Source organism: Pseudophryne corroboree, chromosome 5, assembly GCF_028390025.1.
Source record: "Pseudophryne corroboree isolate aPseCor3 chromosome 5, aPseCor3.hap2, whole genome shotgun sequence".
NCBI lineage: Eukaryota > Metazoa > Chordata > Amphibia > Anura > Myobatrachidae > Pseudophryne > Pseudophryne corroboree.
The window spans coordinates 689350789-689378027 of record NC_086448.1 but is presented as its reverse complement, the minus strand read 5'-3'; the positions used below and the strand labels follow the sequence as shown (position 1 = coordinate 689378027).

The 27239-nt window shown below is 46.1% G+C and overlaps 1 protein-coding gene across 1 annotated transcript in view; it reads left to right on the top strand.

The window, feature by feature from the left end:
- The window catches only part of LOC134928271 (cytochrome P450 7B1), a 369002-nt gene that overhangs the window by 317868 nt on the left and 23895 nt on the right, over positions 1-27239 (top strand). The gene's annotated exons all lie outside the window — the stretch shown is intronic.

Below are 27239 nucleotides of genomic sequence, written 5' to 3'. Positions count from 1 at the left end.
TTCTCTGTGAGGATGAGGATGTAAACACTGAAGTAGGGGCGGGAATCTGAGGATGGGGACAACATCTTGCCTCTGTAGAGCCAGTTTGTGCAAGGAGAGTTTAATTGCTTCTTTTTGGTGGGGTCCCAAACAAACCAATCATTTCAGCCACAGTCGTGTGGCAGACCCTGTCGCTGAAATGATTGGTTTGTTAAAGTGTGCATGTCCTGTTTATACAACATAAGGGTGGGTGGGAGGGCCCAAGGACAATTCCATCTTGCACCTCTTTTCTTTGCCACATCATTCCAGGGGTGCTGCACCTCTGCCCTATCAGTCCAGGGGTGCTGCCCCACTGCCCTTTAAGTACAGGGGTGCTGTTGCCTGTCTGCTGTGCTGTGTAATTCTCCAGGGGTGCTGCCTATGTTGTATAAATCCAGGGGTGCTGCCGTATAATTCTAGGTGTGCTGTTGTACTTGATCCTAGGTTTAAATGAAAATCTAGAGCAGATATGAAACAAGCTTCAACATCACAAACAGATTTGTGAAAACATAGCCGCAAAGGTGGAAATGGAAATTGCTGTTTTGATGACATGTTTTTTAATAAAGTGGGGAGAGACCACATTTGTGGCCAAAGTCAGTGTGACTCAGAAGAGATTGATTCATAATCCAGCGCAACTGCCGGAGAGGTAAAAGAGAGATCTTCTGCCGGAGCATTAGTGGGAGGTTCTTCTCAATTATTTCATGTTAAGGACTCACTGAAATGAATGGCTCCAATTAGTCAACCTTAATTTGGATTTATTAATAAATTCCAAATTTTGGGATTATTTATTAGAAGTTGTGCATTTGTCATACAGGGTTCTTTTCCTAAGGGCTGCGTAGGGTTATCGCAAGACCTCATGGTGTTAAAGAAATAGAGTTTCAGTGATCTTGCATTGAATCAGCTTTCCATAGCACTGCAGCACTAGATGGGCCAGGAGCTCCTGTGAGGCACAAACAGTTACTGAATAAGGCCCAGTATGGAGTCTTATGGTGGTTTACAGTCAGGAAGATGTCTCGCTTGCCAGGCTGAGGCATGCTGTGGGCACAGAGGTTAGCATTGCTTCCTCCCACAGTCCTACTTACAGTATGAAATGATTTTTCGACCGTAGAGTGGTAAGCTCACTGCACAATCCTGCTTAGTACTGTACCGAACCCACCCAAACTCAACTTGACCCATTTGGGGCTGCTGTGGGGGCTCAGGAGGGGGCTGCTAAAACATCTAAGGGGCTGCTTTATTTAAAAATGATATATGAAAAAAATTAATAAGACACACAGGTATGCTCACATGCATGTAACTAGGACATACAGGTATGCTCACATGCGTGTAACTGGGAGCTGTGAAAAACAAAAATAAGGCATCGGCCACAAAATATGTAATTAAAAATGCAATAAAAGAATGGAAAAAAAGAAACCCACGAGATCTTAACAAATAAGTCTTCAGACTCCGTGGAGGGGAAGATATCCAATCTTGATCCTGTGGTATACACCAGTTTATTTGAATCCCAGCATTAACGAGATTATCTTAATCCCTGAACATGGAGAAGGGGGTATAAATTTGGAGGCTTTGGCCCCTAGTTTTTCAGTTTGCCCAGTAATGTGGTAATTATATATTTGCTTGGTTGAAGTCCTTTCCATTCCACACCAATATAGGAGTGGAGGTGAAAGCCTGTGTGTTGTTCCTGATTGCGTGTGCCTCTATAATTTTTAATCACCTTCTTGACACTATCCTCTTCCTCTTGCCTCTTCTCATAATGTGAAAAGTCATCAAAGAAGGAGGTGGTATGTTTGTAGCTAGCTATGATTCAGAAAACTTGCCAAGTTTTTCCAGGGGGACCACCTGTCGCTAAAATTATGGATTTATGAAACTGTGCATGTCCTGTTTAAACGACCTAAGGGTCTTGCATCTCTTTTTTACTTTGCATTATGTGCTCTTTGGGGCCTAGTTTTTAAAACTGCCATCCTATCTACCACTGCAGTGCCACTCCTACATTGGCCAGGTGTTTGTGCTACCCACTTGTGTCACTTAGCTTAGTCATCCAGCTACCTCGGTGCGACCTTTTGGCCTAAAAACAATATTGTGAGGTGTTCAGAATAGAGTGGAAATGAGAGGAAATGAATGTTATTGAGGTTAATAATACCGTAGGATCAAAATTACCTCCAAATTCTGTGAGTTTGGCTGTTTTTATGTTTATTTAAAAAATCATTCAGTTCCAAAACCAAAACCTGAAAGGGTGGTTTTGGCAAAACCAATCCAGATCCAAAACACGAGTGGAGACCCAGATCCAAAACCAAAACCCGAAAAGTGTCCGCCGCACATCTGTAATTATAATAGAGTGAGATTGACCATATGGTATATTGTATAGAGCCAGATAAAATGAAACAATGGAGGGGGACTGTGCAGAGCAGTAGCAGAGAACCTGTGGCTTCTTATTGTTGTGTGCGGACACATTCCACCTATGCTCTGAGCACACCATCCTGGTCAAGGTGGGTTCTGAGAAGTTGCTGCACAAGTGTTAGGTACCCGTCTGGTGACCTAGGCTGTAGAATGCTGCAGTAGACTGGAGTGTGAGAGGCAAGTCCTTTTATTCCAAACTATCGTCCATATTAATATATATTTTTTGGGTGTGATACCCTGTACAGAAGACAATATACCAGTTAGGTAAGTTAAGGTGTCCTTGTCACTGCAGCTGTGGGCACAAGGCCCAATGTTCATCTACCACTGGTACTGGTTGTAAGACACTCACGTTCTCCTAAAGCACCGAATGTCCTCTCCTCTTTTCAAACCTACGTCTGATAGCTGGTAAAAGGAGCATTGGAAAGGAAGGGGTTACAAACTCCTTTAAAGGAGTGCATTGACGACTGACTTTGGGAAACCCTTGAATATGGTAAAAGGTGATGAAAGCGATGGTGACAGAAAATGTAATATGCAGCAGGTTCACTTAGTACTCCTGAGCACTTACAATTGTACACACATTTGTTTTGGTGACAAGGGGCCACAGTGTTTAGCCTTGCTGCTGCACAGCGCTGTGTCAGTATCCGGAGCCTTACCTCTGGCGGGGGCTCCCGGGGGTTGCCGTGCCGGTGGTTGGCGCAGCTGCGGAAACAGGGAACTGCTGGCGGCGGGTCCTCCTGGATGGGCGTGTGGCTTCCGAGGGCCGGGGGTCCGGAAAGCCGTGCGCTGCAGCGGGAGTCACCGCAGCAGGGTCCTCCAGTGTCACACAGCCTCAGTGTGTCAGAGGCCGGAGCTGGGCTAAAGCTGTGAGATCTTCACAAAATAGGACTCCAGACTCTGTGGAGGGGAACATATCCAATCTCGATCCTGTGGTATACACCAATTTATTTGCATCCCAGCATTGTCAGAGGCCAGAGCTGGGCTAAAGCAGTGTACTACAGCTGAGTATGTCTCCTGTGCTGGGGGTAGTCATATTGGAGACCAGAGAATTGCCTATGAAGTTCCCACTCGGTGTCCAGCCAATCCTGTGTGATTTCCCCTTACAAAAGGGTGCTGGCCCAGAGGGAGAGTGCCAGTGCTTCAAGTTACTTTCTAGCTCTGTGCTCCCAGGTTGCTTCTGGTGTCCTGGTCCTGCTTTCTGTCATCCATCAGTACTCTAGCGCTGCTGCAGTCCTGTTGTCTAAGCCCGTCGCCACTCGTGGAAGCACTCACGGGTCCCCAGGTCGTAGAGTTGCTTCGGGTGCTAACGGTGGTTCCCGCAGATGTCTCCCCACCTCAAGCCACAGTATCCACTCCTTCAAAGTCAAAGTTCTTCAGCCTCGTCTTCAATCACCAACCACAGCATCCACTTCTTCAAAGTCAAAGTGCTTCAGCCTCGTCTTTCAATCACCAACCACAGCATCCACTTCTTCAAAGTCAAAGTGCTTCAGCCTCGTCTTTCAATCACCAACTACAGCATCCACTTTTTCGAAGTCAAAGTTCTTCAGCCTTGTCTTTCTATCATAAACCACAGTCCTTCAGTTCTTCATTACCGGAGTGTTTCAGCTTCATTCTTCAAGTCGTAACCATAGACTCCAGTTCTTTAATTCAGTTTCTTTCAATTCTTCAAGTATTTGTGTATAACCTGTTATTCATTAAAACTACAGTTATCTTCTTACGGAATCCTCCTAGTTCCTTACGCCCTCCTGCCAACACTACCACTTATTTGGGCCTCCACCCCATGAGAAGGAATTACAGTCAGCCACCTCGTTTATTCACCTCACAAGCAGCCGTCCCTTCAGCCAAAACTCGGTTGTCGGAACCCCAACTTACACCAAGCATGACACGCTGGGGACAAGATTTCTCCTCCGACCACGCACCAGGCTTTTTCCTTTGTGCTCCATTCTAGTCAGCAGTCTAGAATGTACTTGTAGGTTAATTGGCTTCTATCCAAATGAATTTAATATGAAATGGTGGCTAACGGGATCCTGACGGTCATTATACCATTGCTGGGATCCCGATGCATGACATACCAACAGGGGTGAGTACGGGCTAAGCTCCCCTCTCCTCTACACCCTAACCTACCCTTCCCGCAGCCTAACCCTAACCTCACTTCTTAGTGCCTGACCCTAACCACCCCCCGGAGGTGCCTAAACCTAACGTCCCTCCCTTTGCTGCCTAAACCTTACACTCCCTCCTCCACAGCCAAACCTTCCCTCCTCGCTGTCTAACTCTAACTACCACCCCCTCCCCCCTGCACACTAACCCTAAGCCCCTGCCTTGCGCCTAAACCTAACTCCCCCTCCTCCGGCCCTAAACCTAACCCTCCAGCTGTACTTATGGTTGAGATTCCGGCGTTGGTCTTCTGAACCTTTCGGAGTTCTGTTGTCAGGATTCCTGCATCGGTATATCAACTGCCAGGATTCCGACAACCATCATTGTGACTGCATCCCATCCAAATGAATGCTTGTTTGTATTTATGTGATGGACTTTAAGCTGCACTGGAGCATGCACTGTAAAATGCTGTTGGCACTACTGTATATAAATAAATATTAATTATATGTGGCCTGTCTATTGCACAAGACGTGTACTTAAACTTTTTGTATCACTCTTCTTTGGTTCTCTATTAGACTGTATATTCCTTTGAGCTTGGTTCTCCTGTATTATGATCCGGGTCGTAACTAGGTATGTGCGGAGGGGGCACCGAACATAGCACTACAAGGTAGGGGGTGCTGTTGGCGGTACTTGTCAATTACCTGTTTTGATTACTTTCACTGGCAGCTTTCCCCCTTTTTGAAGCCCAACATCTCCTGACCGCCCCTGTCTCCTACCTTGACCCCTTCTGTCGCTAATACTTATACAACAGTCATGAACTCAACTTGAGATTTCTTTGTTATTCAGTCACATTGTTCTTTGTTATATTTCAAGATCCTGACATACCCAGGATTCGAAACCCATTGCCTGTGGCATTGCAGTCAGACAATCTATTCATTGAGCTATCTGCCCTTGCATAGAAAGGTAGATAATTCTAAGCTAGAGAATTCTATTTGAAGCTTACCTTGTACTTTGTGAAAAAATAATCAGCATTGCAGCTGAGCAGATCTATGTAGTTTGTGGTTGCAAGAGAGTTTGGATGGATGGCTGCACACTACATAGATCTGCTTAATTAGAATGCTGATTTTTTTTTTTTTTACAAAGTACAAGTAGCTTCATATAGGATTCATTGTTTTTATGCAGGATCAAATAGCTCAATCCATTTTCTTACAGTGGTCTATAAATGTGTGCGCATTATAAATTTATATTAGAGATGTGCACCGGAAATTTTTCGGGTTTTGGTTTTGGATTCGGTTCCGCGGCCGTGTTTTGGATTCGGATGCGTTTTGGCAAAACCTCCCTGAAAATTCTTTGTCGGATTCGGATGTGTTTTGGATTTGGGTGGGTTTTTTAAAAAACAACCTCAAAAACAGCTTAAATCATAGAATTTGGGGGTAATTTTGAACCTATAGTATTATTAACCTCAATAACCATAATTTCTCTATCGTCCTAGTGGATGCTGGGGTTCCTGAAAGGACCATGGGGAATAGCGGCTCCGCAGGAGACAGGGCACAAAAAGTAAAGCTTTAGGATCAGGTGGTGTGCACTGGCTCCTCCCCCTATGACCCTCCTCCAAGCCTCAGTTAGATTTTTGTGCCCGGCCGAGAAGGGTGCAATCTAGGTGGCTCTCCTAAAGAGCTGCTTAGAAAAGTTTAGCTTAGGTTTTTTATTTTACAGTGAGTCCTGCTGGCAACAGGATCACTGCAACGAGGGACTTAGGGGAGAAGAAGTGAACTCACCTGCGTGCAGGATGGATTGGCTTCTTTGGCTACTGGACATTAGCTCCAGAGGGACGATCACAGGTACAGCCTGGATGGTCACCGGAGCCTCGCCGCCGGCCCCCTTGCAGATGCTGAAACAAGAAGAAGGTCCAGAATCGGCGGCATGAAGACTCCTCAGTCTTCTTAAGGTAGCGCACAGCACTGCAGCTGTGCGCCATTTCCTCTCAGCACACTTCACACGGCAGTCACTGAGGGTGCAGGGCGCTGGAAGGGGGGCGCCCTGGGAGGCAATGAAAACCTATTTTTGGCTAAAAATACCTCACATATAGCCTCCGGGGGCTATATGGAGATATTTAACCCCTGCCAGAATCCGTTAAGAGCGGGAGACGAGGCCGCCGAAAAAGGGGCGGGGCCTATCTCCTCAGCACACAGCGCCATTTTCCCTCACAGAAAGGCTGGAGGGAAGGCTCCCAGGCTCTCCCCTGCACTGCACTACAGAAACAGGGTTAAAACAGAGAGGGGGGGCACTAATTTGGCGTTAGAAATATATAAAAAAGATGCTATAAGGGAAAACACTTATATAAGGTTGTCCCTATATAATTATAGCGTTTTTGGTGTGTGCTGGCAAACTCTCCCTCTGTCTCTCCAAAGGGCTAGTAGGTCCTGTCCTCTATCAGAGCATTCCCTGTGTGTGTGCTGTGTGTCGGTACGTGTGTGTCGACATGTATGAGGACGATGTTGGTGAGGAGGCGGAGCAATTGCCTGTAATGGTGATGTCACTCTCTAGGGAGTCGACACCGGAATGGATGGCTTATTTAGGGAATTACGTGATAATGTCAACACGCGGCAAGGTCGGTTGACGACATGAGACGGCCGACAAACAATTAGTACCGGTCCAGACGTCTCAAAAACACCGTCAGGGGTTTTAAAACGCCCGTTTACTTTAGTCGGTCGACACAGACAGGGACACTGAATCCAGTGTCGACGGTGAATAAACAAACGTATTCCTTATTAGGGCCACACGTTAAGGGCAATGAAGGAGGTGTTACATATTTCTGATACTACAAGTACCACAAAAGAGGGTATTATGTGGGATGTGAAAAAACTACCGTAGTTTTTCCTGAATCAGATAAATTAAATGAAGTGTGTGATGATGCGTGGGTTCCCCCCGATAGAAAATATGGGCGGTATACCCTTTCCCGCCAGAAGTTAGGGCGCGTTGGGAAACACCCCTTAGGGTGGATAAGGCGCTCACACGCTTATCAGAACAAGTGGCGGTACCGTCTATAGATAGGGCCGTCCTCAAGGAGCCAGCTGACAGGAGGCTGGAAAATATCAAAAAAAATATATACACACATACTGGTGTTATACTGCGACCAGCGATCGCCTCAGCCTGGATGTGCAGAGCTGGGGTGGCTTGGTCGGATTCCCTGACTAAAAATATTGATACCCTTGACAGGGACAGTATTTTATTGACTATAGAGCATTTAAAGGATGCATTTCTATATATGCGAGATGCACAGAGGGATATTTGCACTCTGGCATCAAGAGTAAGTGCGATGTCCATATCTGCCAGAAGATGTTTATGGACACGACAGTGGTCAGGTGATGCAGATTCCAAACGGCACAAAGGTGTATTGCCGTATAAAGGAAGAGGAGTTATTTGGGGTCGGTCCATCGGACCTGGTGGCCACGGCAACTGCTGGAAAATCCACCGTTTTTTACCCTAAGTCACATCTCTGCAGAAAAAGACACCGTCTTTTCAGCCTCAGTCCTTTCGTCCCTATAAGAGTCATATCTGCCCAGGGATAGAGGAAAGGGAAGAAGACTGCAGCAGGCAGCCCATTCCCAGGAACAGAAGCGTTCCACCGCTTCTGACAAGCTCTCAGCATGACGCTGAGACCGTACAGGACCCCTGGATCCTACAAGTAGTATCCCAGGGGTACAGATTGGAATGTCGAGACGTTTCCCCTGCGCAGGCTCCTGAAGTCTGCTTTACCAAGGTCTCCCTCCGACAAGGAGGCAGTATGGGAAACAATTCACGAGCTGTATTCCCAGCAGGTGATAATTAAATTACCCCTCCTACAACAAGAAAAGGGGTATTATTCCACACTATATTGTGGTACTGAAGCCAGAAGGCTAGGTGAGACCTATTCTAAATCTAAAAAAATTTGAACACTTACAAAGGTTCAAATCAAGATGGAGTCACTCAGAGCAGTGATAACGAACCGGGAAGAAGGGGACTATATGGTGTCCCGAGACATCAGGGATGCTTACCTCCATGTCCCAAATTTGCCCTTATCACTAAGGGTACCTCAGGTTCGTGGTACAGAACTGTCACTATCAGTTTCAGACGCTGCCGTTTGGATTGTCCACGGCACCCCGGGTCTTTACCAAGGTAATGGCCGAAATGATGGTTCTTCTTCGAAGAAAAGGCGTCTTAATTATCCCTTACTTGGACGATCTCTTGATAAGGGCAAAGTCCAGGGAACAGTTGTAGGTCGGAGTAGCACTATCTCGGATACTGTTACAACAGCAGGGGTGGATTCTAAATATTCCAAAATCGCAGCTGATCCCGACAACAAGTCTCCTGTGCTTAGGGATGATTCTGGACACAGTCCAGAAAAAGGTGTTTCTCCCGGAAGAGAAAGCCAGGGAGTTATCCGAGCTAGTCAGGAACCTCCTAAAATCAGTGCATCATTGCACAAGGGCCATGGTAAAAAAAAATGGTGACTTCCTTCGAAGCAATTCCAGTCGGCAGATTTCATGCAAGAACTTTTCAGTGGGATCTGCTGGACAAATGGTCCGGATCGCATCTTCAGATGCATCAGCGGATAACCCTATATCCAAGGACAAGGGTGTCTCTCCTGTGGTGGTTACAGAGTGCTCATCTTCTAGAGGGCCGCAGATTCGGCATTCAGTTTTGGATGTTGGTGACCACGGAGGCCAGCCCGAGAGGCTGGGGAGCAGTCACACAAGGAAAAAATTTCCAGGGAGTGTGATCAAGTCTGGAGACTTTTCTCCACATAAATATAGCTAAGGGTAAATTTATAATGCTCTAAGCTTAGCAAGACCTCTGCTTCAAGGTCAGCCGGTATTGATCCAGTGGGATAAAACATCACGGCAGTCGCCCACGTAAATAGACAGGGCGGCACAAGAAGCAGGAGGGCAGTGGCAAAAACTGCAAGGACTTTTCGCTGGGCGGAAAATCATGTGATAGCACTGTCAGCAGTGTTTCATTCCGGGAATGGAAACTGGGAAGCAGACTTCCTCAGTAGGCACGACCTCCACCCCGCAGAGTGGGAACTTCATGGGGAAGTTTTCCACATGATTGTAAACCGTTGGGAATTACCAAAGGTGGACATGATGGCGTCCCGTCTGAACAAAAAACGGGACAGGTATTGCGCCAGGTTAAGAGACCCTCAGGCAATAGCTGTGGACGTTCTGGTAACACCGTGGGTGTACCAGTAGGTGTATGTGTTCCATCCTCTGCTTTTCATACCTAAGGTACTGAGAATTATAAGACATAGAGGAGTAAGAACTATACTCATGGCTCCGGATTGGCCAAGAAGGACTTGGTACCCGGAACTTCAAGAGATGCTCACAGAGGACTTATGGCCTCTGCCGCTAAGAAGGGACTTGTTTCAGCAAGTACCATGTCTGTTCCAAGACTTACCGCAGCTGCGTTTGACGGCATGGCGGTGGAACGCCGGATCCTAAGGGAAAAGGCATTCAGGAAGAGGTCATTCCTACCCTGGTCAAAGCCAGAAAGGAGGTGACCGCACAACATTATCACCACATGTGGCGAAAATATGCTGCGTGGTGTGAGGCCAGGAAGGCCCCACGAAGAAATTTCAACTCGGTCGATTCCTGCATTTCCTGCAAACAGGAGTGTCTATGGGCCTCAAATTGGGGTCCATTAAGGTTCAAATTTCGGCCCTGTCGATTTTTCTTCCAGAAAGAATTGGCTTCAGTTCCTGAAGTCCAGAAGTTTGTCAAGGGAGTATTGCATATACAACCCCCTTTTGTGCCTCCAGTGGCACTGTGGGATCTCAACGTAGTTCTGGGATTCCTCAAAACACATTGGTTTAAAACCAGTCAAATCTGTGGATTTGAAGCATCTCACATAAAAAGTGAACATGCTCTTGGACCTGGCCTGGACCAGGCGAGTGTCAAATTGGTGGTTTTTTTCTCAAAAAAGCCCATATCTGTTTGTCCATTCGGACAGGGCAGAGCTGCAGACTCGTCCCCAGTTCTCTCCCTAAGGTGGTGTCAGTGTTTCACCTGAACCAGCTTATTGTGGTGTCTTGCGCCTACTAGGGACTTGGAGGACTCCAAGTTGCTAGATGTGGTCAGGGCCCTGAAAATATAGGTTCCAGGACGGCTGGAGTCAGGAAAACTGACTTGCTGTTATCCTGTATGCACCCAACAAACTGGGTGCTCTTGCTTCTAAGCAGACTTTTGCTAGTTGGATGTGTAATACAATTCAGCTTGCACATTCTGTGGCAGGCCTGCCACAGCCAAAATATGTAAATGCCCATTCCACAAGGAAGGTGGGCTCATCTTGGGCGGCTGCCCGAGGGGTCTCGGCTTTACAACTTTGCCGAGCGGCTACTTAGTCAGGGGCAAACACGTTTGTAAAATCCTACAAATTTGATAACCTGGCTAAGGAGGACCTGGAGTTCTCTCATTCGGTGCTGCAGAGTCATCCGCACTCTCCCGCCCGTTTGGGAGCTTTGGTATAATCCCCATGGTCCTTTCAGGAACCCCAGCATCCACTAGGACGATAGAGAAAATAAGAATTTACTTACCGATAATTCTATTTCTCGGAGTCCGTAGTGGATGCTGGGCGCCCATCCCAAGTGCGGATTATCTGCAATACTTGTACATAGTTACAAAAATCGGGTTATTATTGTTGTGAGCCATCTTTCAGAGGCTCCGCTGTTATCATACTGTTAACTGGGTTCAGATCACAGGTTGTACAGTGTGATTGGTGTGGCTGGTATGAGTCTTACCCGGGATTCATAAATCCTTCCTTATTGTGTACGCTCGTCCGGGCACAGTATCCTAACTGAGGCTTGGAGGAGGGTCATAGGGGGAGGAGCCAGTGCACACCACCTGATCCTAAAGCTTTACTTTTTGTGCCCTGTCTCCTGCGGAGCCGCTATTCCCCATGGTCCTTTCAGGAACCCCAGCATCCACTACGGACTCCGAGAAATAGAATTATCGGTAAGTAAATTCTTATTTTCCACTCATTCCCTGTCTATTCTGAACACCTCACACCTCACAATATTATTTTTAGTCCTAAAATTTGCGCCGAGGTCGCTGGATGACTAAGCTAAGCGACCCAAGTGGGCGGCACAAACACCTGGCCCATCTAGGAGTGGCACTGCAGTGTCAGACAGAATGGCACTTAAAAAAATTGGCCACAAACATCACATGATGCAAAGATAAATAAAACATAAAAGAGGTGCAAGATGGAATTGTCCTTGGGCCCTCCCGCCCACCCTTATGTTGTATAAACAGGACATGCACACTTTAACAAACCCATAATTTCAGCGACAGGGTCTGCCACACGACTGTGGCTGAAATGACTGGTTGGTTTGGGCCCCCACCAAAAAAAGAAGCAATCAATCTCTCCTTGCTCAAACTGGCTTTACAGAGGCAAGATGTCGACCTCATCATCATCCTCTGATTCCTCACCCTTTTCACTGTGTACATCCCCCTCCACACAGAGTATTAATTTGTCCCCACTGGAATCCACCATAACAGGTCCCTGTGTACTTTCTGGAGGCAATTGCTGGTAAATGTCTCCACAGGGGGAATTGATTATAAATCATTTTGATGAACATCATCTTCTCCACATTTTGTAAAGTAACCTAGTACGCCGATCGCTGACAAGGTGACCGGCTGCACTAAACACCCTTTCGGAGTACACACTGGAGGAGGGGCAACTTAGGTAAAATAAAGCCAGTTTGTGCAAGGGCCTCCAAATTGCCTCTTTTTCCTGCCAGTATATGTACGGACTGTCTGACGTGCCTACTTGGATGCTGTCACTCATATAATCCTCCACCATTCTTTCAATGGTTACAGAATCTTATGCAGTGACAGTAGACAACATGTCAGTAATCGTTGGCAGGTCCTTCAGTCTGGACCAGATGTAAGTTTTCGCTCCTAACTGCCTTGCATCACCGCCAGCGGGTGGTTTTGGAAATCTGATCCTTTTCCTGGCAGCTCCAGTGGCGGAAGAAAATTAAAGAGGAGCTGTCGGCGGGTCACGTTCCGCTTGACTTGACAAGTGTCTCACCAGCAGGTCTTTGAACATCTGCAGACTTGTGTCTGCCAGAAAGAGAGATACAATGTAGGCTTTAAACCTAGGCTCGAGCACGGTGGCCAAAATGTAGTGCTCTGATTTCAACAGATTGACCACCCTTGAATCCTGGTTAAGCGAATTAAGGGTTCCATCCACAAGTCCCACATGCCTAGTGGAATCACTCCGTTTTAGCTCCTCCTTCAATCTCTCCAGCTGCTTCTGCAAAAGCCTGATGAGGGGAATGACCTGACTCAGGCTGGCAGTGTCTGAACTGACTTCACGTGTGGCAAGTTCAAAGGGTTGCAGAACCTTGCACAACGTTGAAATCATTCTCCACTGCGCTTGAGTCAGGTGCATTCCCCCTCCTTTGCCTATATCGTAGGCAGATGTATAGGCTTGAATGGCCTTTTGCTGCTCCTCCATCCTCTGAAGCATATAGAGGGTTGAATTCCACCTCGTTACCACCTCTTGCTTCAGCTGATGGCGGGGCAGGTTCAGGAGTGTTTGCTGGCGCTCCAGTCTTCGGCACGCGGTGGCTGAATGCCGAAAGTGGCCCGCAATTCTTCGGGCCACCGACAGCATCTCTTGCACGCCCCTGTCGTCTTTTTTTTTATAATTCTGCACCACCAAATTAATTGTATGTGCAAAACATGGGACGTGCTGGAATTTGCCCACATGTAATGCACGCACAGTATTGGTGGCGTTGTCCGATGTCGCAAATCTCCAGGAGAGTCCAATTGGGGTAAGCCAATCTGCAATGATGTTCCTCAGTTTCCGTAAGAGGTTGTCAGCTGTGTGGCTCTTATGGAAAGCGGTGATACAAAGCGTAGCCTGCCTAGGAACGAGTTGGCGTTTGCGAGATGCTGCTACTGGTGCCGCCACTGCTGCTGTTGCTGTGGGAGGCAATACATCTACCCAGTGGGCTGTCATAGTCTTATAGTCCAGAGTCTGACCTGCTCCACTTGTCCACATGTCCGTGGTTAAGTGGACATTGGGTACAACTGCATTTTTTTGGATACTGGTGACTCTTTTTCTGACGTCTGTGTACATTTTCGGTATCGCATTCCTAGAGAAGTGGAACCTAGATGGCATTTGGTACCGGGACACACTACCTCAAGAAATTCTCTAAGTCCCTGTGAACTAACGGTGGATACCGGACGCACGTCTAACACCAACACAGCTGCCAAGGCCTGAGTTATCCGCTTTGCAACAGGATGACTGCTGTGATATTTCATCTTCCTCGCAAAGGACTGTTGGACAGTCAGTTGCTTACTGGAAGTAGTACAAGTGGTCTTCCGACTTCCCCTCTGGGATGATGATCGACTACCAGCAGCAGCAGCGCCAGCAGCAGTAGGCGTTACACTCAAGGATCCATCGGAGGAATCCCAGTCAGGAGTGGACTCGTCAGACTTGCCAGTGACATGGCCTGCTGGACTATTGGCGTTCCTGTCTAAGGAGGAAATTGACACTGAGGGAGTTGGTGGTTTGGTTTGCAGGAGTTTGGGTGCAAGAGGAAGAAGGGATTTAGTGGTCAGTGGACTGCTTCCGCTGTCACCCAAAGTTTTTGAACTTCTAATGAATGCGCTCCAGGTTACGTATAAGGGAGGATGTTCCTAGGTGGTTAACGTCCTTACCCCTACTTATTACAGCTTGACAAAGGCAACACATGGCTTGACACCTGTTGTCCGCATTTCTGTTAAAATAATTCCACACCGAAGAGGTGATTTTTTTTGTATTTTGACCAGGCATGTCAATGGCCATATTCATCCCACGGACAACAGGTGTCTCCCTTAAACAAACCACATCACCATCAGAATCCTCCTTATCAATTTCCTCCTCAGCGCCAGCAACACCCATATCCTCATCCTGGTGTACTTCAATAGTGACATCTTCAATTTGACTATCAGGAACTGGAGTGTGGGTGCTCCTTCCAGCACTTGCAGGGGGCGTGCAAATGGTGGAAGGAGCCACCTCTTCCCGTCCAGTGTTGGGAAGGTCAGGCATCGCAAACGACACAATTGGACTCTCCTTGGGGATTTGTGATTTAGAAGAACGCACAGTTCTTTGCTGTGCTTTTGCCAGCTTAACTCTTTTCATTTTTCTAGCAGGAGGATGAGTGCTTCCATCCTCATGTGAAGCTGAACCACTAGCCATGAACATAGGCCAGGGCCTCAGCCGTTCCTTGCCACTCCGTGTCGTAAATGGCATATTGTCAAGTTTACGCTTCTCCTCAGACGCTTTTAATTTAGATTTTTGGTTCATTTTACAGAACTTTTGTGTTTTGGATTTTACATGCTCTCTACTATGACATTGGGCATCGGCCTTGGCAGACGACGTTGATGGCATTGAATCGTCTCTGCCATGACTAGTGGCAGCAGCTTCAGCACTAGGTGGAAGTGGATCTTGATCTTTCCCTATTTTACCCTCCACATTTTTGTTCTCCATTTTTTAATGTGTGGAATTATATGCCAGTAATATTATTATATCAATAGCAATGGCCTACTGTACAGTACTACTATATACTGGTGGTCACCAAAATGCTGCACTGTACTACTATATACTGCTCACAACAATGCAGCACAGATATGGATACTAGAAGTGACACAGAGCTGCAAGATACAGCAATGGCCTACTGTACTGTACTACTATATATACTGGTGGTCACCAAAATGCTGCACTGTACTCCTACACTGCTCAAAAAAATAAAGTGAACACTAAAATAACACATCCTAGATCTGAATGAATGAAATATTCTTATTAAATACTTTGTTCTTTACATAGTTGAATGTGCTGACAACACAATCACACAAAAATTATCAATGGAAATCAAATTTATTAACCCATGGAGGTCTGGATTTGGAGTCACACTCAAAATTAAAGTGGAAAAACACACTACAGGCTGATCCAACTTTGATGTAATGTCCTTAAAAATAGTCAAAATGAGGCTCAGTAGTGTGTGTGGCCTCCACGTGCCTGTATGACCTCCCTAAAACGCCTGGGCATGCTCCTGATGAGGTGGCGGATGGTCTCCTGAGGGATCTCCTCCCAGACCTGGACTAAAGCATCCGCCAACTCCTGGACAGTCTGTGGTGCAACGTAGCGTTGGTGGATGGAGCGAGACATGATGTCCCAGATGTGCTCAATTGGATTCAGGTCTGGGAAACGGGTGGGCCAGTCCATAGCATCAATGCCTTTGTCTTGCAGGAACTGCTGACAGACTCCAGCCACATGAGGTCTAGCATTGTCTTGCATTAGTGTTCCCTTTTTTTTTTTTTGAGCAGTGTGTATACTGCTCACAACATTGCAGCACAGATATGGATACTAGAAGTGACACAGAGCTGCAAGATACAGCAATGGCCTACTGTACTGTACTACTATATATACTCATACCTCCCAACTGTCCCGATTTTGGCGGGACAGTCCCGTTTTTCACGGTCTGTCCCACCCGCGGGTCGCAGTGTCCCGCGGGTGGGGGGGGGCAGTTGGGAGATCCCTCCCTGTCACTCGCTGCTCTGTGGAGAGCAGCGGTGAATAGATGCTGTGCGCATGCGCACAGCGTCTATTCACGGCAGAGAGGGACAGGGGGCATTACCAGCAGCTCTCACAGCGCTGTTCATGCCCCCATAATGACGAAAACGGGGGCGTGACCTGCGATCGCGGCACTTGCCGCAAAGTCACGCCCCCTTGTCATTAGGCCACGCCCCCTAAAACGGGCGCTCGCCTTCGGCGCGCGTTGCTGTCCCTCCACCGCTGAGATCAAAGTTGTGTGGTATATATACTGTTGGTCACCAAAATGCTGCACTGTATTACTATATACTGCTCACAACAATGCAGCACAGATATGGATACTAGAAGTGACACAGAGCTGCAAGATACAGCAATAGCCTACTGTACTGTACTACTATATATACTGGTGGTCACCAAAATGCTGCACTGTACTACTATCTCCTATATAATAGCCCAGCTCTGTGACTTTGTTGCTGTATGTATAATGCATCTCTCATTGGGTTAGTGGCAGGTCTATCACACCCAGTCCACAGCTGATTGGGCGAGAAACTCCCTCCCACACAGGTTACATCCAATGGGAAGCTCTGCCCTTTGTCTGCTGTGTTTTCACAGAGCAGGATTAGCAATGGGACTGATGGAGCTGCAGCTCCAGCCCCACACCCCAAAATAGGCCCCCTGCATCTGCAGCAACATACCCTCCAGCACTTTACACATAAACATTGATACACATTCGAAAAGGGGCGTGGTCACGGGTACAGCCGCGTGGCCACGCCCCTTTTCCTATACTTTCAATGGAAGCTTGGAGAGTCAAAAATCGGTACAGACCATTAAAAAAAGGGACTGTACCTGCCAAAAAGGTCCAGCTGGAGGGTATGACACTGCATCTGCAGCAAGTCTCTGCGCTGTACATAGGGAAAAAACATCCTTTTACTGCAGCGTCCATTGTGCTGCTGCCAGTCCGCCTGCCACCTCCGCCATCAACAATCCCCACTCCCTAGCAGCAGCGCAGGTGGAACAAAAGCTGCTGCGGACACTGGCATAGATGTGTATGACAGCGGCGCAGCGGAAGGCTTTCATAGCCCTCCCTGCGCCACATACTCTCTGAGCCCCGGAGCCGCCTCTGCGTGTGATGTCACAGAAGTGCCTCCCAGCCACAACCGCGCCCAGATCCCCAGAGGCCCTGACTCCGCAACACAGCACCTGGGCTGCCGGCCTGGAACCCCTGAGATGGCTAATGTAATGGATAGAGTGGGTGATATCGCGGAGGGTAATGTCTGGATGCTGAATCAATGTAATAGATGACAGTGCTGTGCTGTGCAGTACAGTGGGTGTGCAGTCTGGGCCGGTGCTAGGGTGTTCGGCGCCCCCCAGCAAACTATAAATTGGCAACCTTGCATACTTTACAGCGCACATAAGACCCCCTGTAGTAGAGACACTTACACGTGTAACGCCCCCTGTACCAGAGACGCTTACACATGTAATGCCCCCTGTACCAGTGACGCTTACACATGTAACACCCCCCTGTACCAGTGACCATACACACGTAACGCCCCCCTGTACCAGTGACGATTACACACGTAACGCCCCCCTGTACCAGTGACGCCTACACAAGTAACGCCCCCTGTACCAGTGATGCTTACACACGTGATGCCCCCTGTGCCAGTGACGCTTACACACGTAACGCCCCCCTGTACCAGTGACGCTTACACATGTAACGCCCCCTGTACCAGTGACGCTTACACATGTAACGCCCCCTGTAGCAGTGACGCTTACACACGTAATGCCCTCTGTACCAATGCCGCTTAGACACGTAATGCCCTCTGTACCAGTGACGCTTAGACACGTAACGCCCCTGTATCTGTGCCGCTTAGACACGTAACGCCCCCTGTACCAGTGCCGCTTAGACACATAATGCCCCCTGTACCAGTGATGCTTACACACGTAACGCCCCCCTGTACCAGTGATGCGTACACATGTAACGCCCCCTAAACTGCTGCTCCCAGCAGCCCTTAGCGCCAAAGCATTCCGGCCCTTAGGGCTGCTGGGAGCTGTAGTTTATTGAGTGCATCTTCTTCCCTGTAATGCGGCGCGTTGGGACACCCACGCTAACAATAGTGACTGGCTGCTGTGCGAGTCCCTGGGAGAGCCACTGCCAAAGGGAGGACAGCAGCTTAGCTGCTGACAGCAGAAGAAGCAGGAGAAGCATTACCTGCCCCTCCCCCACTCACAGTACCTCCGGGCCCCATCCACGGCACTCCCACACATCCCCTCCAGCAACCGCAGTAGCTCCGGACCCCCTCCCCCACCCGCAGCAACCCCGCACCCGCCCCTCCCCCCGCACCACTGCAACTGCTCCTCCCCCACCCGCGGAGCCTCCGGACCCCACCAGCGGCACCACCGCACCAGCCCCTCCCCCACCTGCAGCACCACCATAACCGCCCCTCCCGCGGCACCCCCGGATCCCATCCGCGTCTTCCCCGCGCCCACCACTCCCCCAACCAAAGCACCTACTAGGTGATTCATCAGGCCCTGTGTGCACTGTTCACACCATTGCAAGGGGCTTCGACCCCTTAACCATTGCACGCCCTTTGTCCGTGCAATATTTAACCACTCACACAATTATGATTGGAGGTAATACTCCATATAATAAAAATATTGCACGCTACAAGGGTGTGCAAGGGTTAAGGGGGCGTAGCCCCTTACGACGGTGTGAAGAGCGCCCGTAGGGCGCGATGAATCACCTAGTATAGTATATACTGGTCACACAACAATGCAGCAGATATTGAGCACTGGTCAGGATACTAGAACTGAGTCTGACACGGAGCTGCAAGATACAGCAATGGCCTACTGTACTGTACTACTATAATATACTGGTGGTCACCACAATGAAGCACACTGAGCACAGATATTGAGCTTTTCAGGCAGAGAACATAGCCACATCCTCTCCGCTCAATCTACAATGCACGAGTGAAAATGGCGGTGACGCGTGGCTCTTTATATGGAATACGAATCTCGCGAGAATCCGACAGCGGGTTGATGACGTTCGGCCTCGTCCGGGTTAACCGAGTAAGGCGGGAAGATCCGAGGCTGAAGTTCGGGGGGGTTCGGATCTCGACGAACCGAACCCGCTCATCTCTAATATATATATATATATATATATATATATATATATATATAATATACTTCCCAATTCGAACAAACAGAGGCACTCGGAGACTTTACAAAGCAATAAACGTGTATTCACAAAGAAAAAACAAAACGTACCTTTATAGAAGGTCAGAAGCCCGCCAGTGAGTGCGTGACTCACTGGCGGGCTTCTCTGGCCTTCTATAAAGTTATGTTTTGTATTTTCTTTGTTTGTTTCACACCTTGACAAAGGGGCAGGTGAGTTCCGAAACGTTGGGTTTTTAGTGTGATGTGAATACACGTTTATTGATTTGAAAAGTCTCTGAGTGCCGCTGTTTGTTCGAATTGGGAAGTATATCAAGGTTCCAGAGGGCACTGGAGCAATCAAGCCAAATTTTAGAAACGCGACGGTCTATATATATATATATATATATATATATATATATATATATATACATATTAGAGATGTGCGGCTGGCACTTTTCGTGTTGTGTGTTTTGGTTCTAATTCCACTTTTGTGTTTTGGTTTTGGCTTGGTTTTGCCAAAACCACCCTTTCGTGTTTTGGTTTTGGTTTTGGATCTGGATGATTTTTGAAAAAAACATAAAAACGTCTAAAATCACAGAATTTGGGGATAATTTTGATCCTACGGTATTATTAACCTCAATAACATTAATTTCCATTCTATTCTGAACACCTCACACCTCACAATATTGTTTTTAGGCCAAAAGGTTGCACCGAGGTGGCTGTATGACTAAGCCAAGCGGCACAAACACCTGTCCCATCTAGGAATGGCACTACAGTGTCAGACAGGATGGCACTTTTCAAAAACTAGGCCCCAAACAGCACCTCATGCAAAGATGTCGAAGAGGTGCAATGAGGTAGCTGTATGACTAAGCCAAGCGACACAAACAATTCCGACTGGATTATACATCCAAATCACTGGAATTATACATCCAAATCACTGGAATTATACTGCAATCACTGGAATTATACTGCAAAATCACTGGAATTATTCTGCAAAATCACTGGAATTATACGTCCAAATCACTGGAATTATATACGTCCAAATCACTGGAATTAAATGGCAATATCACTGGAATAAAATGGCAATATCACTGGAATTAAACGGCAAAATCACTGGAATTAAATGGCAGTACCACTGGACATATACGGAAGTGTCAGACAGGATGGCACTTTAAAAAAAATAGTCCCCAAACAGCACATTATAATAAGAAGAAGAGGTGTAAGATGGAATTGTCCTTGAGCCCTCCCACCCACCCTTATATTGTATAAACAGGACATGCACACTTTAACACGACTGTGGCTGAAATGAGTGGTTTGTTTGGGCCCCCACCAAAAAAGAAGCAATCAATCTCTCCTTGCACAAACTGGCTCTACAGAGGCAAGATGTCTACCTCCTCCTCATCCTCCGATTCCTCACCCCTTTCACTGTGTACATCCTCCTTCTCCTCATAGAGTATTAATTTGTCCCCAATGGAATCCACCATAACAGGTCCCTGTGTACTTTCTGGAGGCAATTGCTGGTCAAGGTCTAATTGGAGGAATTTATAATTCATTTTGATGAACATCATCTCCACATTTTGTGGAAGTAACCTCCTATGCCGATCGCTGACAAGGTGACCGGCTGCACTAAATACTCTTTCGGAGTACACGCTGGAGGGGGGGCAACTTAGGTAATATAAAGCCAGTTTGTGCAAGCGCATCCAAATTGCCTCTTTTTCCTGCCAGTATGCATACGGACTGTCTGATATGCTTATTTGGATGCTGTCACTCATATAATCCACCACCATTCTTTCAATGGTGACAGAATCATATGCAGTGGAAGATCCCTCAGTCCGGACCAGATGTCAGCACACGCTCCAGACTGCCCCGCATCACCGCCAGTGGGTGGGCTCGGAAATCTTATCCTTTTCCTTGAATCCCCAGTGGTGGGAGAAATTGAAGGAGGAGCTGTTGATGGGTCACGTTCCACTTGAGTTGACAATTTACTGTGCCGGAAAGAGAGATACAATGTAGGCTTTAAACCTAGGATCGAGCACGGTGGCCGAAATGTAGAGCTCTGATTTCAAAAGATTGATCACCCTTGAATCCTGGCAAAGCGAACGAATGGGGCTCTATCCACAAGTCCCACATACTTAGCGTAATCGCTCCGTCTTAGCTCCTCCTTTAATTTCTCCAGCTGCTTCTGCAAAAGCCTGATGAGGGGAATGACCTGACTCAGGCTGGCAGTGTCTGAACTGACTTCACGTGTGGCAAGTTCAAAGGGTTGCAGAACCTTGCACAACGTTGAAATCATTCTCCACTGCGCTTGAGTCAGGTGCATTCCCCCTCCTTTGCCTATATCGTAGGCAGATGTATAGGCTTGAATGGCCTTTTGCTGCTCCTCCATCCTCTGAAGCATATAGAGGGTTGAATTCCACCTCGTTACCACCTCTTGCTTCAGCTGATGGCGGGGCAGGTTCAGGAGTGTTTGCTGGCACTCCAGTCTTCGGCACGCGGTGGCTGAATGCCGAAAGTGGCCCGCAATTCTTCCATTCCATTCTTTCATTACCCATAATGAAAGAATAGCTATGAAAGATTTGTGTAAAAATCAGGATTTAATTATAAAATCTGCGGATAAGGGGGGGGGGGTTAGTGATACAAAATTTATCCGATTATTTAAAGGAGGCAGAGAGACAACTAAGCAATACCCAAATATATAAAAGGCTAGGGGGGAATCCCACTGAATCGTTTCAATCCAAATTAAAAAAGATGCTCCTGAAGGGCCAAGCAGAAGGAGTAATATCCAAAGACACGTATAATTTTTTGTTCACCCTACACCCCATTGTCCCCACGTATTATCACTTACCCAAAATACACAAGTCCCTCACTGCACCCCCCGGGAGACCTATTATTTCGGGAGTGGGTTCCTTAACGAATAATTTATCACATTATGTTGATTCATTTCTGCAAGGTCATGTAAAAAATCTGAAATCATACATAAAAGACACCACACAATTTTTACACCTGATTAATGGTTTAAGGTGGAAGGAAGGCTATTGTATGGTCACCTGTGATGTCGAGTCATTGTACTCTAACATACCGCAAGATAAAGGTGTACAGGTTATTGAAAGAGTCTTGTCTAGAGATGAATCAATAAATAATGACCTTCAAATTTTTTTACTTAATTCCATTAACTTTATATTGCACCACAATTACTTTGTTTTTGATGCACGTTATTATTTACAAACACGGGGGACGGCGATGGGAACTAGGTTCGCCCCAAGTTTCGCGAACCTATACATGGGGGAGTTTGAACACCAACATGTGTGGGAGAGCGAGCTTGGGGCGGGCCTAGTTCTCTACTGCCGATTCATAGATGATTTATTTTTTATTTGGGATTCCAACCAAGCACCCCTCACTCCATTTTTAGATAGTTTTAATCATAATCAATATGGCCTCACGTTCACTAGTAAATTTAATTGTGAAACCATCACATATTTGGATATAACCCTTTCTGTCATTGATAATAAATTAGCTACAGAAACATATGTGAAGGAAGTTGATCAGCACAAATTTTTAGATTATCGTAGCAATCATTTGAGGAAATGGCGTGATAATATTCCAAAAGGACAATTTATTCGCATGAAAAGGAATTGCTCGTCTAATGATGGGTTTGAGCGACAAGCTGGTAGACTCTATAATTCATTTATTGAACAAGGCTATCCAGAAGATCTATTGGTAAAGGCCTATGAGGAAGTACAGGGAATAAAAAGAGAGTCCTTACTCACTGGACAAAAAAGTGGACATAAGGTGGCTATAGGGACAAACGATAGAACTATGAATTTTATTACCCAATATAACTCATGTGCAACAGATATTAAAAATATAATAAGGAAGAATAATCAATTATTAAAGTTAGATCAACATGTAGGAGAATATATTACATCAGAGGGAGGAGTCACGTTTCGCAGAGCAGATAACCTGAAGGGCAAACTAGCACCCAGTCACTTTAGGAGAACAAATACTTATTCTAAAAATGATACCAAAGGAGGGATTTGGTTACCTACTAAATTACCTGTTGGATTCCACAGATGTGGGAAAGATAGGTGTGAAACTTGTAAATACACGGATAAAAAGTCAACTGATATATCATCTTTTGTCACAAAAGAGAGGTATGATATTAAGGATTTTCTCAATTGTAGTTCCAGCTATGTTATATACGTGCTGTCTTGTGGTTGCGGAAAACAATATGTCGGCCGCACCACAAGGGCATTACATGTGAGGTTTATGGAACATAAACGTAACATTAATAATAAGGTTAAATCTCATTGCTTATCAAACCATATATCTAACTGCCCTCAAGGTATATGTGAGAAAATCAAAATTAAAGGTATTGAACAGATCAGTAGCACACAAAGAGGGGGTGATCGCTTCAAGAGATTATGTAAACGTGAAGCATTCTGGATTTTCAGATTATGCACATTAAAACCACAGGGACTGAATGACACAGTTGAATTGAATAATATATGAATAATATATGATATGAGAGCAATAGGGGTATCTACATCCATACATTGATTTTGTCAAATTATTATGTTTTCATGTATGAATCAATTAAATAATTTTTTAATTGCTTTGGAGATATTTTAATTAATTAAATATACATATGTTTTGGTGTCAAAATTTCAAGATGAATTAAGTACATTTTTTATGAATTATTTCTAATGATTATCAGCGGTATAGGAAAAAAGGTTCTGGGATGAATATAATATTTGCCTTAATTTTTTAAATAACTATATATTTTTTTAATGATTATGTTTTAATATATATATGCACATATTTCTGATTAATGATGAATGATATAAGTAATAACTGGATCTGTGTACACTTTAGTATTATAATTATTATAATGTTACAAAGTGGATTGCATTATTCGAAGGCGCACAGCGCTTGTATGTAAACGGGACTTATCAGCTGATAGCGATATAAATTGAAGAGACGACCCGCATGAGTGGAACGCATGGAATGCGCATGCGTAAATCACGGAACCAGGAAGTAGTAATAGTACCGATCTCCGTATAAATAGCAGACGGATAGAAGGTACCACCATTCATTCATTATTCTTTGAAGAAGCCGCCGATCTGCACACAGGCGGAGAAACGCGTAGAGGAGTGCCATCCACGGCGTTGATCTGTTGCATCCCGCACCTATACGTGAGGACAAGAGTGGTAACTATCAAGAGTGAGACGTCACTTCTTTAATCAGTTACCTGGTCTGAAGACACGTTGTGTCGGATTCTATTTAATAGCGTGGCCACGCTGGACTTTGCAGTGGAATTATTCTATGGACAAAAATCCTGAGTATTAACATTCAAACAGCTATTCCATTAAGCAATTGTTTGCATGCTTTGAATCATTTCGGAAAGTTACGAACTAACAGTTGAAGATTCTTGCATGATATTAAGTGAGCCTGTCTAACATCACTGAGCTTGGTTCCGTCTGGCTAAAAGTTATGAACTGTTAGTAACTAATTGTTCTAAACGAACAGCTTCTAACATCTCCAAGCTTTGCTCTATCTATATCTTTGCAAATATAAATATGTGGATTTGTGCTGATTTATACTGCAGTAAATAAGTTGATCAACTAATAAGTGGCCACAGGGTGAAATTATAAGCCGTGTTATGAATGTTGTTTGTATAAATGTCTAATAAATGTTATATGTTTTAATTTATACTGATCAGGATAGCGCTTCATTTTATCTTTTGTGGTTTTTACATTTTTTGAGAGGTAACAGTGACCTCTTAGGTGAAGCAGCAATCCCAGATCAGGTGTATTGATAGTTACATCCCAGATCTTTTAACTATTTGCGCCCAGGTGTTATCTTTCTTTTGCTTCTGCAAAAGCCTGATGAGGGGAGTGACCTGACTCAAGCTGACAGTGTCTGAACTGTCTTCACGTGTGAAGGGTTGGAGAACCTTGCACAAAACAGAAATCATTCTCCACTGCGCTTGAGTCAGGTGCATTCCCCCTCCTTTGCCTATATCGTAGGTGGATGTATAAGCTTTAATGGCCTTTTGCTCCTCCTCAATCCTCTGAAGCATATAGAGTGTTGTATTCCACCTCGTTACCACCTCTTGCTTCAGTTGATGGCAGGGCAGGTTCAGGAGTGTTTGCTGGTGCTCCAGTCTTCGGCATGCAGTGGCTGAATGTCGAAAGTGGCCCGCAATTTTTCGGGCCACCGACAGCATCTCCTGTACATCCGTCATTTTTCAAAACATTTTGCACCACCAAATTAATTGTATGTGCAAAACATGGGAAGTGCTGGAATTTACCCAGTTGTAATGCACGCACAATTTTGGAGGTGTTGTCCGATATCACAAATCCCCAGGAGAGTCTAAGTGGGGTAAGCCAATGAGCGATGATGTCCCTCAGTTTCTGTAAGAGGTTGTCAGCGGTGTGCCTCTTACGGAAAGCGGTGATACACAGCGTAGCCTGCCTAGAAACGAGTTTGGATTTGCGAGATGCTGCTACTGGTGCCGCTGCTGCTGCTGTTGCTGCGGGAGACAATACATCTACCCAGTGGGCTGTCACAGTCATATAGTCCTTAGTCTGCCCTGTTCCACTTGTCCACATGTCCGTGGTTAAGTGGACACTGGATACAACTGCATTTTTTAGGACACTGGCAACACTTTTTCTGACGTCTGTGTACATTCTCGGTATCGCCTGCTTAGTGAAGTGGAACCTAGATGGGATTTGGTACCGGGGACACAATACCTCCATTCATTGTCTAAATTCCACTGCACTAATGGCGGATACCGGATGCACGTCTAACACCAACATAAGTGTCAAGATCTCAGTTATCCGCTTTACAACAGGATGACTGCTGTCATATTTCATCTTCCTCTCAAAGGACTGTTGGACAGTCAATTGCTTAGTTGAAGTAGTACAAGTGGTCTTCCGACTTCCCCTCTGGGATGATGATCGACTCCCAGCAACAACAACAGTAATGGCAGCAACAGCAGGCGTATTACACAAGGATCCTCCGGAGAATTCCCAGTTAGGAGAGGACTCGTCAGTCTTGCCAGGGACATGGCCTGCAGGACTACTGACGTTCATGGCTGAGGAGGAAGTTGACGTTAAGGGAGTTGGTGGTGTGGCTTGCTTGAGCTCTTACCCAAAGTTCCACAACTTGACACTGACTTCTGATGAATGCGCTGAAGGTGACGTATAAGGGAGGATGTTCCTAGGTTAATAACATCCTTACCCCTACTTACTACAGATTGACAGAGGCAACACATGGCTTGACACCTGGGGGTTTATTTACTAAAGTCCCGATTTTTGTCTGAGTTTTTTTTTTTTTTTCCTAAGTGGCAAAACGGGAATTTACTAAGCACAAATCTCGGCAGTGTTGGGGCTATTTGTAATAGTTTTCACGGCAGAGAGCAGAAATACGAATGAATAGACCATCGGTCAAACGCACCTGTTAATGATACAACACGGTAATTTTACTATTCATTCATATTTTGTTGTTTGCCCGTGAATCTTCAATTGCTGACGTATTTTTTTGTGACTCGTAAAAAAAAGCAGCAAAAAAATAGACCTGCTTTTTCCTGGCGTGTTTGGATAGTCATGCACGGATCAGTGAGACCCGTGCATGATTATCTGTGGGAAAGGGTCTGTTTAGGTTAAAAATGTGTAAAAAAAAAAAAATTGCATGCGGTCCCCCCTCCTAAGCATAACCAGCCTCGGGCTCTTTGAGCCAGCACTGGTTGAAAAAATACAGGGGGAAAATGCGTAGGGTCCCCCCATATTTATACAGCCAGCACCGGGCTCTGCGTCCGGTCCTGGTTCAATAAATACGGGGGACAAAAGATGTCACGGGGGGTCCTGGCATTCAGGGAAAGGGGTCCCATATGTAAACATGGAACCCCTTTAGTTGCGTGTATCGGGTTTCCGGTTTATTATTTTATTCAAGTCCCTGGATTACGTTGGATAAGAAGAGGACAGATCCACATTGAATTGGTT